Source organism: Equus przewalskii, chromosome 1, assembly GCF_037783145.1.
Source record: "Equus przewalskii isolate Varuska chromosome 1, EquPr2, whole genome shotgun sequence".
NCBI lineage: Eukaryota > Metazoa > Chordata > Mammalia > Perissodactyla > Equidae > Equus > Equus przewalskii.
In genome coordinates, this window is record NC_091831.1 from 83072913 (window position 1) to 83092048 (window position 19136).

The 19136-nt window shown below is 48.8% G+C and overlaps 1 long non-coding RNA gene across 1 annotated transcript; it reads right to left on the reverse strand.

Moving 5' to 3' along the window:
* Positions 1-534: 534 nt before the first annotated feature.
* On the reverse strand, positions 535-18917 carry LOC139082858 (uncharacterized). Its single transcript, XR_011539185.1, has 4 exons — positions 18424-18917; positions 3788-3891; positions 2914-3080; positions 535-1664 (listed from the first exon to the last, which is right to left on the reverse strand). It is a non-coding gene; the product is annotated as an uncharacterized lncRNA (long non-coding RNA).
* Between the last annotated feature and the right edge of the window lie 219 nt (positions 18918-19136).

Here is a 19136-nt window from a genome sequence, read left to right on the forward strand (position 1 = left end):
AAATAAGAAGATGACTGATCCAAGGACTTGGGAGAGAATGCTGCTATTGCAAAGGATAATGCCCTCCAATGGCTCAGGCAGGGGGAACAGCACAGCCCTGGTCCTGGGGACCGTGGAAGCAATCGGGCCCTGACTGGAAATTCCCCCACCTAGCGTAGGCCCACTCACCTTCTCTTCCAGGTAAGGTTGACAGATAAATTAAAAAGATACCTCATTAAATTTGATTTCAGATAAGTAATGAATACTTTTTTAGTATAAGTATGGCCCATGCAATATTTGGGATATACTTGTACTAAAAATTAGTCATTTATCTGAAATTCAAATGTAAGTGAGCATCCTATCTTTTTTATTTGTTAAACGTGGAGATCCTACCTCCAGGGAGAAAGGCAACTTGCCACTCAATTCACATTTTTGTTATAATTTCTTTTCTGATTATGAAAATAATCAAAATATAGGAAAGGTTAAAGTAGGAAAAAGAAAAATAATAATTCATATCTAATACCATGAACTAATGCTCAAAAGACTGCAATTCTGTTTTTGTTTTTGGTTTTTTTTTTCTGGGAAAGATCACCCTGAGCTATCTGTTGCTGAGCTGCCTCTCTTTTTTTCCTCCCCTCCCCAAAGCCCCAGTACATAGTTGTATATTCTAGTTGTAGGTCTTTCTAGTTCTTCTACGTGAGCCACTGCCACAGCATGGCTACTCACAGACAAGTGGTGTGGTTCTGTGCCCAGGAATGCCGAATCAGAGCACACCTAACTTTAACCGCTGGGCCATCAGGGCTGGCTCAAAAGACTCCAATTCTTATCATGGGTTATTTCTTTGTATTTTATACAGCTGAGATGTATTTTATGTATGAATTTTACACATCTTTGGCTTCACATTATACATAATCTCCCTGTCACCAGATCTCCCCTCCATTGCGTTCCATCCCTCACCAGTCGTAACCTCCCTCCCTTCTTGCTGAAGAAGTTGATGGTTTCCAATGTGCATATCTGTGCATAAGCCTCTGTCCACACATCTTCAGAGGATCTTTCAAGTGGCTTTTAAAATTATTCCAAGTTACATATACGTAATCGTGGCAATTTGAAAGTGATGACATTTAATATCTCGTGGTGACTTTTTTCTAAGGGTCTCGTGGGCGCAGTCAAAGCTTCCCTCCCAAGCCCAGCTGAGCCACCCTGCAGAAGTCCCACCCACCCCCACAAGCTGATGTTCCAAGAGAAGGAAGAAAAGCTGGCACCCCGGCTTTGTTCCTCCTCGAGCCCACAGCACTCAATTCCACAGAAGACCATTGGTTGGAAGAACCCAAAAATAAGATCTACAAGATGGCGCCTCATTTTCCAAGGTGGAAAGAATGGACTTCCGAATAGTTTCTTCCACCTAATAGGCTGGAACATGCAATGAAAGAGCTCACTTCCCCCTTAGACTCATGGTTCTCAGCCCCAGCCGCACACTCAAATCACCGGAGGAAGTTGAAAAACTGCCAAATCCCTCAGCCCCACAGCAGCCTAGTCAATACTTATCTCTGTGGAAGGGTCCCAAGGACCAGTATCTTTTCCTAGAGTTCCCTGTGTGACTTCGATGGGCAGCCAGGGTGGAGGACATCTGCTTCAGGAGACTTTGAAGCTGCGGTACTACTCGCAGTGAATCAAACTGGAGGAGGCTGGAGACGACAGAAGAAAGCAGACGATCTACCCAAAGCTGGGACCTCAAGGTCATCATGCCCTCAGGTCCACCCCGTGAAGGAGCCTGTCTGCTGGTCTCAGCAGGCACAGCTTCTCTTCAGGGCCTCTGCCGGCATCTTCCCTGTGCCAGGAAAGTGGCCTGGCCTCCTGAGGTCCAGCTCAAGTCCCCCACTTTCTCCAGATTGCTCCTGACTCCCTGTCCCACCTCCACCCACAGCCCACATACCCCTCACCCTGGTACATGGTTGGCATGGCCTTGGCTCTCTGCCTGGTGACCAAGCGTGAGCCCCAGGGCTCCGCTCAAAGCTGGCCCGAGGAGCCAGAGTGAGGCTGCTTCTCTTATCTCTTGGTGGGCCGGTTCCTCTCTCCATATGAAGAGACAGCTTCAAGGACCAGGACCTGCAGCTTCCCCTGAGGATGGAGGGGTCTGTTGCCCGCATTGCAGACTTCTCACTCCAGGGCTAACTTTTGCTCTGTGGGAAGCCAGAGCCATTCCTCTGACCGTTCAGTTTCCTTTCCAGGGAGGGACCCGTCACCATCAGGCAGAACCACCAACCCCTCCTCGGAAGCTGCACACACACCTAGGCCAGGAGGAGAACTTTGGCCTGTCTGAGTTCTGGCTGCTTTAGCAAAGTCCCCTGGACTGGGCAGCTTAAAGCACAGACCATTATTTCTCACAGTTCTGGAGGCCCGGCAGTCCGAGCTCAGGATGCCAGCATGGTTGGGTTCTGGCGAGAGCCCTCTTCCTGGTTCACAGACAGCTGCCTTCTGGCTGTGTCCTCCCACAGTGGGGAGAGAGATCTCTGGTCTCTTTACCCCCTTGTAAGAACATAAATCCCATCACGGGGGATCCATCCTCATGAACTCACCACCTCCCCAAGGCCTCGCCTCCAAGTACCAATGCATTGGAGGTTAAAGCTCCAACATACGGATTTTGGGGGGACACAAACATTCAGTCCATAGCAGCGTCCATAGTGGGAGTCGGCAGGGGGGAGACGCACAACATCTCAGGAGAGCAGCTATACATTGGGAAATGTCAAGCCACGCTGATGGCCCCTCACCACACAGTGTTGTTGGGGTGAGTGTGCTAGGACAAGGGGGGCTGGAGACAGGGCAGGGGTTGCCCCTTGGTCCTCTCATCTGAGCCCTCCCAAGTCACAAGAAGAGACGAGAGAGGACAGAAGGGCAGGCTCTCATTGCAGGATGTGAGGGGCTGACATCACTTACTGGGCTCCTTAATGATGCCTCCCAGGACGGTCTGACTCCCACTTGTCTCTGCGGCCCTCAGTTGTCAGTCAGCAGATGGTTAGTGCACACCGGCTATGCGCCTGCGCTGTACAGTGAGCGAGATGTGCAAGTTTCCTTCCTTGTGGATCTGACACTCCTGTGGGGGTCTGAAGACAGACACTAATGACCCAGTCACACATATGCAGGAGGCCCAAAAGTGATGCCTGCAAATCTGAGTACCTGCAGGACCTATGGTTTCCAGTTGGGTTCTCTCTATGGGGCACCGCGGGACACTGAATGAAGGGTGGAGGAAGGAGGAGGGAAGTGGGAGCCAGGGGGCCCTGGACTGGTGGCATCCTTGACAGAAGGCTCTGCTCCTGTCCACCCCGGATGTGGCCAGTCTCTGAGATCCATTCGCCCTCCTCCCCTGTGGGCAGAGACAGGTAGAGATCCCCACCATAATTTAGCACCACTGGCTCAGAGGACCACCCCACCTCTCAAGACTTCCCCTAATCCCAGCCCACACTTTGTAAGCAGTCCTCTCATTGAACCCTCATCAAATTACTCAATTTAAATATCCCACCTGTTTCCTGCTGGGACCCCGACCGACCCAGTGACCTCGTCTGGGAGGTCAGAGAAACTTTTGGAGGGAAGGATGTTTGCATGGAACCCTGAAGGATGAAATTCCGATCGCTCTTAATGGGCGGATCCAACACGTGTTTTTGGCCAGTAAGAAGAGTCCTGGTGAGCTCAAGGCTACAGGGTCGGGGTTGCAGGGGGCAGAGGAGGACCCCATGAAGCCCTGCCTCTCCTAGCCATGCCTGGCCAGGGCGTCACTGGGCTCAGCTGTAACAAAGAACGAGAGGCAACTCACACTCCGTAAGCACTGCAGGGGCCACTGTATGCTGGGGCCAGCACCTTCCATACACGTAGCTGGGGGAGGCCAATGTCTGTGCTCCAGGTTGTGAGGGATGCTCTCTGAAAGGCCAACGCAAGCAACTGGAGGGCTGGAACTCAACTTCAGGGAACCCCACACACACACTTTAACTTTGCCTCCCTGAGTTGGCACCCCCAGAGAAACTGGGGTTAGAACTGGTCACATAGACACATATTCCAGATTCCATTTCCTGACCCTAAAGCTTTGTTCCCTAGGTGTGTTAGTTTCTTAGGGCTGCGGTAACAAATTACCATGCCCTTGGTGGTTTCACACAATAGACGTTTATTCTCTTGCAATTTCGGAAGCCGGATGTCCGAAATCAAGCCATCTTGATTTCTCCTTCTGGAGCCTCAAGGGGCATATTCATTCCCTGCCTCTCTCAGCTTCTGGTGGCCACACGTGTTCCTTGGCTTGTGGCCACATCACTCCAGTCTCCACAGCCAAGATCTTCAAATCTTTTTGTGCTCAGTCTCCATACACACTCAGTTCTCCCGTGTGTGTGTAAAGTCTCTCCCTGCCTCCCTCTTATAGACACTTGTGTTTGCATTTAGGGCCCACCCAGGTAATCCGGGATGGTCTCTCCATCTCAAGATCCTTAACCTACTCACATCTAGAAAGTCCTTGTTTTTGCACATAAACTAACACTCGTAGGTTCCAGGCATGAGGAGGTGTGTATCTTTTTGGGGCCACGTCTCAGGCTACCACACCAGGCAACGAGATGTTGTCTTTCTGGGTAACGCACACGGAGCTGCAGCTGGATTCGGGCAGAGCTGTGGGCCGACAGCAGAACTCAGGGTTCCCGATGAGCTGTTGCCGCTGAGTCCCGGTCCTGGGCCAGTCGCTGGACCTCTCTAGGCGTTTGCTTTCCATTTTATAAGTGAAGTGGTGGAGGTGACCCAGGTTCCATGAACCACTAGAGTGTCTCGGGACGGGCCTCAAGGCGTCTGTTCGCCACTTGCAAAATGGGTGTTCTTGCACATGCGAATGTGTCTTGGAGCCCTCCTTAGTTCCTCTGAAGGCCAGAGGCCAAAGAAGCCTCATGAAGTCTCAACTGGGCGACCCTCAGCCTTGGACAGAGAGCCCTGGGTGCTCTCACAAAGTAGTCAGGCTCCAGACGAACTACAATTCAGCAAGAACCTGTTGGCGCAAGGCCCGGCATTGACAGATCACCTAATCCTTCCAGGTGATTCTAATGTTCAGGCCGCGGTGGGAACCAAGAATCTTTAAAGTCCTTTCAATGTCCCTTCCAGGTGGGGCATTTGATGAATCAGTAAAGACAAGGCTGCGGGTCTCGACTCTTCCTTCACATCATTGTCACTAACAAACACAGGTTGCTGTCCCCATGCCAGGGGCTCTCATTTAACTGATCTGCGTGTAACATGGGCATCAGGACCCTTAAAGCTGCCCAGGTGATTTCAGGGTCCAGCCCAGGCTGAGACATAAAAAAAGGCAGCCTCACATTGCTGCTGCTATTCCAAAGGGCGATTGATTGTTAGAGCTGGGGAGGCCTTCCTGATTGGGAGTTTCCAGACCATAGAATGGCTCGATCTATGGGAGACTGTGGAAGGCGTTTCTCTGGAAATCTTGACCAATCGATGAGGTTTCCAGATGTCAGAGGATTCAGCCATGGCTGTGCTGCCAGAGGCTCGAGGAATGGATTAAGTGACCTTTCAAAATTCCCGATAATTCCTTGAATTTATAGAAACTGCTATCAAGCCTGCCCTTCATCGATTCTGTCACCATTTAGACAAGAAATGCAAAAGGAATAAAAATAACCAGATGAATTCAGGGTCGTGGAAAATGTCATTACTGGTAATAAAAATTACAGGAAGCCTTGCTGACTCTTGCTCCCTCCCCAAGACTAACATGAGAACATGTTTTTTCTTCTGATGCAATAATTAAGTTCGCCCAAGAAAACGTCCCTGTGCAGGCCTCAGGGCAGGGGCTCAATGAAGCCTTTAACTGACTGATGGATGTGACCATCTCGGTTCCCGTGCTCGGGGGCCAGTGGGCTTCTCAAGAGGATTAACTAAGCAGTGATGGGGCTAGTGGGAGAGTAGGGGCCTCTAGAGAAGGGACTAGAGATTCCTGAGGGCCAGAGAGACTGACTTCGTTAGGAAATGGAAGAGGATTGGGGTGACACTTCCGAAGCTAGCAGCAGCCACATTTCTAGAAACAGAGCCTGAGGTCAAGACACCAAAATGGAAATAACAGTTCAAAGTCAGTCTCATCAGATACCATGGGGATGAAGACACACAGCCCCTCAACCTGAGCACAGATGAGGCATGGGCCCTTCCGAGGCTCTGCAGGTACCCGGAGAGCAAGACACAGCCCTCCTGCCCTCAAGGAGGTTTCATTCAATGGAGAACAGACCTTCATCTTATTGTCTCCCGGTGTGCTCAGAAAACTGGCCGAGATTGGGGGTGGGGTGGACAAGGCCTGACTTGAGAGCTGAAAAGCTGAGCATAATAGAGCCAGGCTGGCGGTAGGTGGCTGGCGGCTGGGCCAGTTGATCCACACATGGTGACAGTAACAGATGATTACTCGGTTGCAAAACATGCAATTGAACACGGAGGGAAGGGTTTAGCCTCATTAGCTCTCAATGAAACAAAAAGGAAAGCCTCTTAAAGAAGGATTTCTCTCCTCTGGAGGAATCCTCAAAGGATGGGCAGTGTAACGGTGGGTCCTCCCTGCACTGTGGGGAGCAGTGTGAACAGACAGGACCCTTCCAAGAAACAATCTGGCATTCTGTGTCAGGCCCAGGGGTATATTTTGACTCATTATTTTCACTTATGGGAATTTCTCTAAGAAACATCTCACCATACCAAAGGCATTATGCTCAAGGGTCTATACCGCAGTGTTATTTATAAGAGTTTTAAGCAGAAGCCAAACTCCCCTCCTACAGCCACAGAGAAATGGCCCTTATGCCCCCAAACAGGCAAACACACAGTGGAATGTTATTAGATCATCAAAGTGAAATTTATGAAGAGATCAAAGATCTTAATGATTCAGAAACGTTAAGTGAAACATGTTAAGATATGGAATTATATTCATTTTGGCAGCCACTGTGTAGAAATAAGAGGTTGCATCAAAAAAGGAAAAATATATTTTTTAAATATTATTAGAATTGTGATACCACCAAAAACCGTTTTTCTCATTTTCTGTATTTTCTAAATTGTCTATAATGGGTATCATTTTATAGTAAATAAAAAGAGATTTTTTCTTTTTAAAGAAAAGGTCAATTCTGTTTCAGTGGCTAAATGGAAGCCATGATTAATTATTGCGGTCACTACCTTTGTCGCTGCTGGTCCAGTGATGTGCCCCTCCCCCACACACATCTTCTATAAACAAACTCAAACCTTCTATAAACATAACATACATGTGGAGTTACTCTCTAGGACTTGGGTAGTCTTTGTGGAATGGCGGATCTGAAAGAGTCTTTTATGGGGCTGGGACTAGACATACGATGCTTAGACCTTGGTCAGTTATCCATTGCTGTGTAACAAATTACTCCAAAACTTAGTGGCCTAAAATGGCAAACACTTACAATCGCACCATTTCTATGATCCAGGAATTCAGGCACGGCTTTTGTGTTTCTGACTCAAGATGTCTCGCAAGGCCACTGTCAAGGCCTTGGCCTGGGCTATGGTCATCTCAAGGCCCAACTGGGGAAGAATCTGCTTCTAAGCTCACTCATGTGGTTGTTGGTTGAATTCGGTTCCTCACTGGCTGTTGGCCAGAGAAACCCACTCCTTGCCATGCAGGCCTCTCCATAGGGCAGCTCACAGCATGACAAATCCCACAAGGGCATGAATAGCTGGAGGCAGCGTTCATTGGGCTGTCTTAGAGGCGGCCAACCACAAACCTCACTAAATACGCTTTCTCTCCACATCTACCTTCTACATTAAAATGGAGTCAATGCTCACCACTGTTCCTTTTTACTACTCCTTTTCCACTCAGTTCTTGCATTTCAGCCATTTTCTGGTAGATTTTCAAGAGTTTATATCCCTGAGTTCTTGCAAGTTTGGAAACATAGGATAATACTTAGGAGAGCAGGATCTGGCATCAGACACCTGTGTTCATGTCCTGGTTCTGCCATTTCAAGCTGTGGGAACTTGGGAAGCTACTTAATCTCCCTGGGTCTCAGGAACCTCATCTTCCAAATGTGGCTAATAACGGTACCTACCTCATGGCGTTATTGAGATAATTAGATGAGATAATATATACAAGCACTTACACAGAGTCTGGAATTCAGTAAAATTGTCTATTATCATTATTTACTCTTAAATAATGGTTAACTTATTTTGATTCTTGTGTTGTTTTATTCTCTGAAGATTACTATATTGTCTCCTAACTTTGAACTATGCTGTTGTGAAAATCGCCAGCCACTATAATGGAAATTTCTCTCCTTCCAATGGAGTTGATTTTTTGGAAACCTGGGTGGCCATTGAGTTCTTTCTTTATATTTTAATTCCAGTGTCTCCATAAGAATGTCTCTCATTTTTATGATTCTACAAGTATTTTCCTGGGTCATGAAATTTCAGGTAAATTTGGATCTTCCTTTATTTTGGGAAAGCTTCTTCTATTATATCTTTATTTTTCACTTACATTTCTTCCGCTATTGTCTTCAGGAGAATCAATTACTTGTATAAGAGACAACATTTGTCTGTCTTCCAAATCATTCTTCTAACTCACTTTAGCTCTTTATTTTTTTCATTTCATTTTGCTTTCTTTTCTCCATTCTGTCCTTGCCACTGCCTATATGTTTGACAATATCCAGTCTCCTTTGTGATGACTCTCACGTAACTTTTCTTTCTATAAAATCTTATGGCTAAGGTTTGTATCTTTTAATCTCCTTTGGTTGTTTCATCATCTCTTCTCCCAGCCCTCATACCTCTTCTTTGAGCTCTTATTTCAGAGAGGTGACATTTTCTTTACTTTTATTGATTTCATGGAATTTTTGGTCTCAGTTCATTTGCTTGGATGGCGTAATCCTTCAAGGGTGTGTTTCTCCCTTGCACTTTGTCTTAATCTTTTCCTTCTTTTTCAAATTCTCATATTTTGCATAGATATGATGCTGGTTTCTTTGTGATCATTACTTATCTTTGAAGGGAGTTCTTTCTCCTTGTTTCAGCTGGAATTGAAGAATAGCAGCTGATTGGGCAGCTTGGTTTTGACCTGCTGCCTGTGAACATATTCTCAGCAACATTCTCCCCTGAAGATATGACTGTGCTGGCTCAAGAAATCTCTCAGGTTTAGAGGGAAGCTCTTAGTGTCACAGTTGTATGTGTGGAATTTATCTATATATCTATATCCACACCTATATCTATAGGCATATCTATATCTATTCGATTTTGTGTTTATTTCTCTTCTGGTGACCAAGATCAGTAACTGGAAGTCTGCTGGCCTTCCCTGTTTTGGCCTCCACCTTGGCATCACATTTCTGCGAAGATGCACATGCACATGTTTCCAGATGCCTCCTCACTAAGCCCGGACTCCCTGCTCTCCTGATGCCGTGACTCAAGAACCCTCTGGTGCCCCTGACCATCGTCATCCCAAAGGAGGAGTCGTTTGTTTGACCCCTCAGGCTCTGCAAATTGACTCTGGAGGTCACCAGTTGTGGTTCAGAGGTGTGCCTGTTTTCTGGTTTCATCACATGTCATTTTTTTCTACTTTTCTTTTTCCTTAATGTTTCCAAATGGTTTCAGAAGCTAGAGGCAAAGACTCATCCCTCTATTATCTTCACCTATCTAAATGATTACACATCTTTACGCTTCTAAGTAATTATACATCTACTCGTGATTCAGGTTTTAAAGAAAGGGAATGGCTTGACATAAAGGAATGGAAAGCCCATTCCAATTAGAGAAACGAGAGAAACCTGGAGACCCTCTAGCCAGAAAAGTCCCCGTGCTGCATGGGGCGCAGCCTCATCAACAGACTGTTTGCGAACATAAGGAAAGTAAAGGAGGCTGGGGAGATGGAAGAGCTGGTCCCCTGAGCTCAGGGATTTTGATGGGTATGAAAAAGAATAAAGGAATAAACTCCACAGGAGAAACTTAACATAACATTGCTGTTGCAGGTTAAAAAGAAAGGTCCTGAATAGGCCCTTTCAAGAAGCTTCCTTTTGGAGTCCTTAGGGAAAGTCTGGGGTTTCCTACCCTTTGTTATTATATTAACATGCTAGATCTCACCACCCACCCGAGCTTCAGTGCAAGGCAAAAGAGATGCAGCCCATCCTATAGTCCAGATCCTTCCCCAGGTAGAGACGATGAGCTGCCGTCTCCCTGGGGTAGCAAGAATGGAGCCAGGCCACTAATTCCCGGCTCTTTAAAAACCTGCCTTTTCCTTTGCCCTGGGGGCAGGAAGCCCCAGGGACAGCTCCTGCCAGGCCAGCTCCCAGCACATTTTGGTCTTGCTTTATTCCAGAGAGTAGAGAGCTAGCATTCTTCACTTGCAGGATCTATCTTTTGCATTTCATCTGCTGTCCTCTCACTCATCAGCCTCTCCAAGAGATCTGAAGTACTTCTCTATGCCAGTGGTTCTCAAACTTTAGTGTGCATTCAAATTACCTGGAGGACCTGTTAAAGCACCAGATGCTGGGCCCACCTCAGAGTTTCTGATCGGGGAGGTCTGCGTGGGCGTTGAGAATTTACATTATTAAGTTCTCGGGGCATGCTGATGCTGATGGTCTGGGGTACACTGTGTTCTCTGCAAACACAGACCAGGTCCTCTCCTTTCTACAGGCAACGCCGGCTGAGGAGCCGGCGTCCGTTTGGGGAAGGTCTCCATGCTTTCTGAAATTGAAGACAGCAAGAGACTGTCCAAAGACTGTCCCCATTGCTGACCTTCAAACGGAACAAGGCCTGATTTGGTGCTAATGGTGAGGGGGTGGGTAGATCCACAGCTTTTGCCATTAAGGCTTTGAGAAAGGCGCTACCACGGTGGGAGGGGAGAGGAGCCAAGGAGGGTTGGGCCCAGAAGCAGTGCGGAGGATGTGGTGAAAGATATTGGGCCATGGGCAGTATTACGGGTTGAATTGTGTCCCCCAAAAAGATATGTTGAAGTCCTAACCCCTGTGAACGTGACCTTATTTGGAAATAAGGTCTTGGCAGATGTAATGAAGATGTGAGTTAAGATGAGGTCGTACTGGAGTGAGGTGGGCCCTTAGTCCAATATGACCAATGTCCCTGTAGGAAGAGGAGAAGCACACAGAGACAGACACACACAGAGGAGAGTGCCATGTGAAGACACACACAGGACAGCTCTGTGACGATGGAGGCAGGCACTGGAGTTACACAGCTCCAAGCCAAGAGACACCACGGACTGCTGGCAGCTGCCAGAAGCTGGGAGAGAGAGCATGGCCCTGCTGATGCCTTGGTTTTGGACTTCTGGTCTCCAGAACCGTGAAAGGATATATTTCTGTCTTCTAGGCCACCAGTTTATGGTGCTTTGTTCTGGCAGAACTAGGAAACCAACCCAGGCAGGGAACGCCGATTTTCTTCTTCCAAATGCAGTAGAGTAGGAAGGCAGCTCCAGGTCAACGGTCTCATCTGCTTACCTTTGAGATGGGTCAGCTGAACCTGAGAGGAGCCCTAGTGAACCCAGAACACTGCCTTAATGTCATTTCCCTCACATCTGCGTGTTCACATAGCGTCCTGCCTTGGTCCGTTGGGCTCAAGCCTATGGGTGAGGCCCCCACCCCTACATAATGTCAGGTTCTCAGTGGGCTAGGCCCCGTGCATGGTGATGAGAACAGTGGGCAGTGCCTCTGTTAAAATAGACTGGGACTCCGGCTTTCTTGAAGGAAGTCAATCCTATAAGGACTGGAAAGGAGTCTGTGAGACCTGATTCTGAGCTCTCACACTCAGCTCTGTGCCCTCAGGGACTCTTTAGACCTGATGATGCATAAGGACCACGGCATCCTCTCCACTGAGCATTTAGTTTGCAACTCTGCCTTCACAATCTCAAGGTTGTTCATACTTGGGTCAACTGGCACTTCTATCTTCTCATTCCCCTTTCTTTAATGCAATAATTGATACAATGTGATACTCCTTTACTCCCACTAGAATGTGTAGAATCAAAAAGACAGATAGCAACAAGTGTTGGTGAGTATGTGGAGAAGTTGAACTCTTATAGATGCTGGCAGGAATGCAAAATGGTGTAGTCACTTTAGAAAACAGTCTGGCCGTTTCTCAAAAAGTTAAATATAGAGATACCACATGACCCAGCAATTCTACTTCTGGGTGTATACTCAAGAGAAATGAAAAAGGATGTTCACACAAAAACTTGTATATGAATGTTCCTAACAGCATTATGCATAATAGCAAAAAAGTGGAAATAACCCGAGTGTGCATCAATGAATGAGTGGATAAACCAAATGTGGTATATCCATATAATGGAATATTATCCAACCATAAAAAAGGAATAAAGTCCTGATACACATTACAACATACATGAACCTTGAAAACATTATTCCAAGTGAAAAAAGTCAGTCACAAAAGGCCATATATTGATTCCACTTATAGGAAATGTCCAGAATAGTCAAATCCATAAAGACAGAAAGTAGATTGGTGATTGCCAGTGGCTAGAGGGAGGGAGGACTGGAGAGTGAATGCTAATGGGTATGGCTGTTTGGGGGAGTGTGACGAAAATGTTCTGAAATTGGACAGGAGTGACAGATGTACAATTTTGTGAATATACTAAGAACTAGCAAATTGTAAAATTTAAATGGGTGAATTTTGTGCTTAGGTGAATTGTATCTATCTATCTAGTCAGAAAACATAATGATGCCCTCTAAGCCCTGCTCATGGATCAAATACAGATAAATGATGTTTGACTTCACACGGAGCTGATGGATTTTCTTCTCCTTCCAGAGCCTCTCATTTAGGTGTTGTACTTCATTCACACCTGCTGCAGACTCCTCTATAGGAGAATACGAGGCTAAGAGCAGCATCTGATGATAATTTTCCTGCCAACCATGTGCTCCATGGATGGGAGCAATGAGAGGCGAGAGACGGTGAAAGCAACTGAAGAGAAATTTACTACAAAAGACAAAGAGTCAAGGGCCAATACTGAGAAATTGCCATGGAAACAGAATAGCAGGACACGTGGAAATAAGGAAGAGTTGTCAAGGAGCATTTCAGAACATAGTGATAGCAGGCTGACCCAGGGACCAGGGAGTCTGCCCAGATATGGCCCCAGAACGCCCATTGCTCCAGAAGTCCCACCTGTCACTCAGAGGTACTGAATCAGATGACCCCCATTGGCTATTTTGGCTCCATAGTGACCGTAAGAAGGAATAATGGTTTCAGATCTACCCAGTCTTAGTCTTTCTCTTTCTACCTGTGATAGCTGGTCTCCAAAGATGGCCGCCCATGAACCATGGCTCCCAATATCCGTGTCCTCATCTAATCCACTCCCACACTGGATCTGGGCTGGCCCAATGTAAGCAATGAAATGCAACAGACGTGACACAACGTGACTTCCCATGCTAGCTGATGAGAAGCCTTGTAGTTTCTGCCTTGGCCTCTTGGAACACTTGCTGTGAGGGAACCCCGATGTCGTGTAAGAAGTCCAATTATCCTCAAGCCACCGTGATGTGAAGAAGCCCAAGAGATTCCCAGCCAGACCCAAGATGTCCTAGCCATCCCAGCCCAGGCGCGAGAGTGAAAAGGCCATCTTGGATGTCCAGCCTAGGTTAGACTTCATTGACTCTAGTTCCAGATGCCGTCTGTCACCCCAGATGACATCCGACTGCAACTACATGACAGAGAATCACCCAGCTGAGCCTGGTCAACCCCCGGAACCATGAAAGAACAGGGCAAATGTTTTAAGTCTCTACATTTTGGGGTGGTTTATTACACAGAAATAGATAACTGGAACATTAACCCAGGGAGGCATGTGGGGGCCACTCTCTGTGGATCAAGGAGAGAGTGGAGCTGTCACCCCTGCCCTCCAGTGGCTTTAATAGCTTCCCCAGATGTAGGGCCACCCACTGATACCAGCCCTCTCCACATTTGTCCTAAAAGAGCCAGAGAGCTTCCAGCCAGCTCTCCTGAGTACGGAGCCCATGGACCCCACTGGGGCTGGCTGCTAATTTCCCTGGCAGTGCACAGTGATGTTGGCAATAGGCTGGATGCTGTCATTTGTCATCTGCTTGAGTCCCCATTTCTCTACCCTAGAGCTCTGAAATGCCCTGCTGGTGCCTGTCCCAGGCATGAAGAGACCTCAGTGGGGGCACCTAGGAAAGATCTGGAAAGAGAACAGGCCTTAGGACTCGGTGCCCAGAAGAACCTCACAGGCCAGACTGGAATCCACCACACGCCCTGGCTCTCCCTGCCTGTTGATTCTGTGTTTTTTATGTTTTATTACTGGTGGCCCCGGGCCGAGGCTGCGCATTAAGTGTTGATGCTGGCAACAGGGGGCAGCATTTCCTGGGCTGTGTTTTGGGAAGATGTAATTTGGGAAGATTTATTCTCTCTGTATGCCCTCAGTTTTCCCCTCCTAACTCTGTGCCAGGGTCAAAACACAGCTTGCTTCTTGGGGAGTAAATTCCATCCTTACCCCCATGCCTGGACCTTTTGGAAGACAGACTAGCTCAGTCCATTGATGAAGCACTTTTCTCCCCAACATGAGCATGGTGTGGTTCCTCATGGATGTGACAGTCGTGCTCTCTAGAGTTCAGGGCCAGGGTCCCAAAAAGGCACTAGTATGTGACACTGAGGGATCAGCCATCAATACTGTTGGCAATGGGCCTATGATTTCCCCACTGGCTGTCACATTCAAGGGTCTGTTGCCAGTGTTACTGATGGTCTTCACCTGTGTTGACCCCAGTACTAGCCAAGACTACCCCACATGGTTAAGACCCGGAGGAAGTAGGGTAGGGCCTCGGGCAGGAATGATAAATGCAAAGTCTATTAATGCAATCTGTTTTAAAATATCAATCAATTCCTTAAACACATACACACACATACCCTGAATAATTTGAATGCATTTAGGCAAAATAGAATTACTTTTGATATTTCAGCTGGCCAAAGATTGAGGCAGTTTACAGGTCCCAAACACACCTGGACATTCAGGGTTTCTCCTGGTCTAGGGATCTGACCAGCAGCCGGCTCTCCATCTGTGCTCCCCGTGTACCAGTGGCCTGGAAAGCAGCAGCCCAATGACAGCCAGGGAGGTATCAGTAGGGCCAGCTGGAAATGGCCTCCTGGCCTGCCCCTGGCCAGTTCCCAGAGCCCACTCTGCACCACCCAGGGAGGTTTTACTCTCTCTGACTCCTTTGCTTGCTCCCCAGTCCTGACTCCAATTTCACACTAAGGATGGAAAAACTGAGCCATGGGGAAGAAAACCAGTTAGCTGGTCATTCAGCAAAGAGCACGAGAGCCAGGTCAGAACCCAGGAGTGACCCTGGGGTCACTCCATGTCCAGGGGACGTGGAGAGAAGCCACCAGTGCATGAGAATGCTGGGGAGGCTGTGGCAAGAGGACATTTAATCCAGCAAGGGTATCTCCTATGCGGATGAGTAGCCTTTGAGCTTGGGTCAGTGGCAGAAGACCTGCATCACGTGGGGAAAGTCACTAAGCTGCTTGGAGCCTGTCCCTTCCTCTTTAAGGCAGGTAGACACAAGAATATTCTGCTCTCTAGTAACCTCTTGCTCACTCTTTGGCGAATCACTTGGATATGAAAAATGCTTTGTAAAGTACATACGTGAGGCATCCTCACCATTATCCCGTGGCCAACAGCAACATCAGACAGCGCCTGGAGAAAACCCTCATACCAGCCTTCCACATTCTACCTGGCAAGTCCAGGAGAGATACTTTCCAGATTGCCGCCATCTTGTCCTCACCTCCCTGAAGGCGTATGCGGCTCCTCACATCTAGAGGAGAAGCCTAATCCCCTTTCTTGAAAACAGGCTGACCTCAGTGCTTGGCCAGTCCAATGTGGTGGAAGTCACATTCTAGGTCTTCTGCAGCTGGGCCAAAAGAAGCCTTGTAGCATCCCCCCCAGGCCTCTTGGAACACTCGCTTTTGGAATGCTTTCTTGGCTGCTCACTTCCATGCCACATGGAGAGGCCTCAGGGAGGTGTCAACAAGCCCAGCTGAGCTCCTGGCCCATGACCTGCATTAGCAGCTGGCCGTGTCAGTGAGCCATCTTGGATGTCCAGCCTAGCTGAGCCCTCAGACCCTCTAGCACGGCCGCCATCTGACCGCAACTACACGTGACACCCTAAAGGAGAACCAGCTGGCTGAGCCCAGTCAACCCTGGACAGAACCAGGTAAAATAATAAGGAATCATAAACCACTAAGCTTTAAAATGAAATATTTAACTGAAACAGCCCTTCACATACCTACAGGCATCTAGGTCCCCTGGTGCTCCTGCCTGAGCCTTAGAGTCTGACCTGCTTTATCTTCTTCCTGGTGTTGCCTCTTCTCTCTCTGTCCCTTGGCAGTGTTCCCCACTTTCTGCTGTCCCTCCAGATAAGCCCAGGGGTCTTTCTCAATTTATAGCTTCTATTACACGTTCCCTGTAGGGATGAAGATGAGATAACAGAGTGAGAGCACAGGGAACTGACCTCAGGTGGATCCAGCACATACTCCACACGCCATCCTAGCCTGAGGTGGTGACTTCCTCTGCAGATGACAACAGGAGAAGCTCCTGAAGACTTGCAAACAAACTCTGAGCTCCTTCTGGCCTCCATCCCCAAATCCGTGCCCCAGGAGCATCTTTGAGTAGAGCAGAGCGGAGATCCCCATGCGTGGCTGTGGGGTCTGGAGCATTCCTGGCTCTGCATGTCCATTTTCCAGCCAAGAGTCAGCAGTGCCGATCACCTCTGCACGCCTGCTCAGCTTTGAACTTCACTGCCCAGGAGCAGGGAGACTGGCCAAAGCACTGGCTTTCAGAAGTGCCTCCACCCACCAGGCTTTCTGGCCCTGACATCTGTGAAAGCGCCACAGTTGTTTGGGCTAATTAGCCACATTCAGTGAGACCAGGCCTATCAAAGGTTCCAGGCAGAGAGGTCGGCTCTGGGCTGAAAGGTGAGCTGTTTGTTTAAGGGCGGTGGGTGGTCTCTAGCAGGACTTTCAGATTAACCTAAGCCCTCTGAAAACAGAAAATGCAAAGTTGGGCAGCCTGGGTACCAATCAAGATAAGTGCAAGCCAGGTGTGAGGTCCCCTTTGATATCACTATCCCGGAGGGAAGAGGGGGCTGGTGAGGAGGAGGGAAGAGGATGGAGCGCAGAGTTCTTCCTGGCTCCAGCCACAGACCAGCGGGGCAGGCAGTCTTGGTGGGGTAAAGACACAAGACCTCCTGCAGCCCCACGCTGCATTTCTGGGGAGGAAGTTTCTGAAGCCCTGGCATTGATGAGCAATCCCACAGACCCCTGATTCCTTCCTATTTCTGGGAGCAACAGGAAGATTGGCCCCGGGGCCCTGGCTCAGAGTCCATTTTCCTCAACTTCCCATAGAACCCACACCAGATCCTGCTCTCTTCCAAGGAATCAGATCGTGGTCCCCTGTGGGTCCCCCAGGATAAGCTGCAAGGGTTTGCACATCCAAATCTTGCTGGAGGTCTCAGAACAGAAAAGAAAACCTAAGTGTTGGGGCTTTAGGGGGTTCAAAACATGACACCTTCCTTACACATCAGTAGGAAGACAAACGCAGGAGTCACACCGAAAGATGTCAAGACAACATCTCTGTTACTGGCAAAGCTGAGTGGAGAAGGTGGCCTCAGATGTGCAGCGAACTGGACCCGCCAGGTAGACATTTCCCCTCCCCCAGCCCCACGTGGTCAAGGCTGCACAGAATGAAGGCTTTCTGCAGGGAGGATGGGTTCCGAGACAGGGAGGCAAGTCTGAGCACAGCCTGGTAATTCCCGCTCTGAGCACCCCCGCACTGTAGCGGGCGGAGTGAGGCCTGGACCACTCAGTGGGGTCCCCTCTCCATAGAAGTATGGAGTCCGGAGAAACAAGAGCCTCCCCACCAGCAGACAGGAACCACCTAAGGAAAGCTGGAAGGTTCCAGGGAACTCAGATTCATCATCTTAGTAGGTCTGGAAAGTCTCCTCATCCCCTCAGGAGTAACAACATGCAGGAGTAGAAAGAACATGACCTCAGGGTCCCCAGGTGGGGCAGGTGGCCTCTTCGAGCCCAGTTTTCTCCTCTGTAACATGCGGTGAGAGTTCCCGCCTCACAGGAATGCTGTGGGAATTATTGAAGCTGCGTGACCCACTGTCCAAGGGGACCCCCCGTTTTGGGCAAACTTGGATAGTTGGTCACCCTGTTGAAAGCACCTGCTACACAGCAGGGGCAGGAATTATTTCCCGCCCTCCTTTCTCACACTTCTCTTTGGGCAGGGGAAGTTGGAGAATGCCTCAAGCAAGCATCCCTGGTAGACCCTCTCTCTCTCTCGGGTTTGTGCTGGAAGCTGCTCCAGGGAAGAGGAGGGGAGGGGAACAGGACGTTGGAACCCTCCAGATCCTGGGACAAACAGACTTGCATTTCAGAGGAATATTCCTGAGGCAACACCCCAAAGAAAGGCGAAATGGAACTACGCCCTGGGACAGAGCTAAGTACCTGTGGCTGAGAAAATGTCTGGACTTCCTTTAGAGGATGCCAGGGTGAAGCAAGAGGGCACTTGAATTGGCTCATCAACCGTATCACCATCCCAATCTCGGATGCTGCGTGCCCCAAAGCCTTCCTTTCTGCCCTCGCAGGCAAGTTCCAGGTCAGAATCCCCCGCCGGCCCATGAGTGGACACTGCCATGGTGTCCTCCATGAGGCCAGAATGTCCCTGGAAAACACGATCCTCTGGCATGTACACAGTCATTGCCTAGAAGCCAAATGGCCTTTCTGTTGCAAGTTCCCCACTAGATATCATCCCCTATCCTGCCACTGCCATCGGACAGAGGTGACCAGCTGTCCAGGCGTGTGCTACAGGAGGGGAGCAGGCCTGCCCCTTCGCAGCAACACAGAAGCCTCGTGCAGCTGGAGGCCTTGGCTTCCACAGAGGAAACCCCTCAGGGCTGGCTGAGGGAGGCCCATTACAGCATTTGCGGTTGGAAAGTTCTAGAAGCCCCTATGTATGCACCACACAAGAAGGGCATTGTCAAGCTCCACCGTGGAAACCTGGGGTTTCCTGAGCAACCGCTGGGCTCTCTTTGTGACCATGGGAATGATGTAACCAATAAAGTCTCACTTTTGCTGCCAAGCTCAGAGTGAAGCTCAGAGCTCCATTATAGCATCGATGTTGGTCCTCATAGATGATAGATGAGTGTTGTTACTGAATC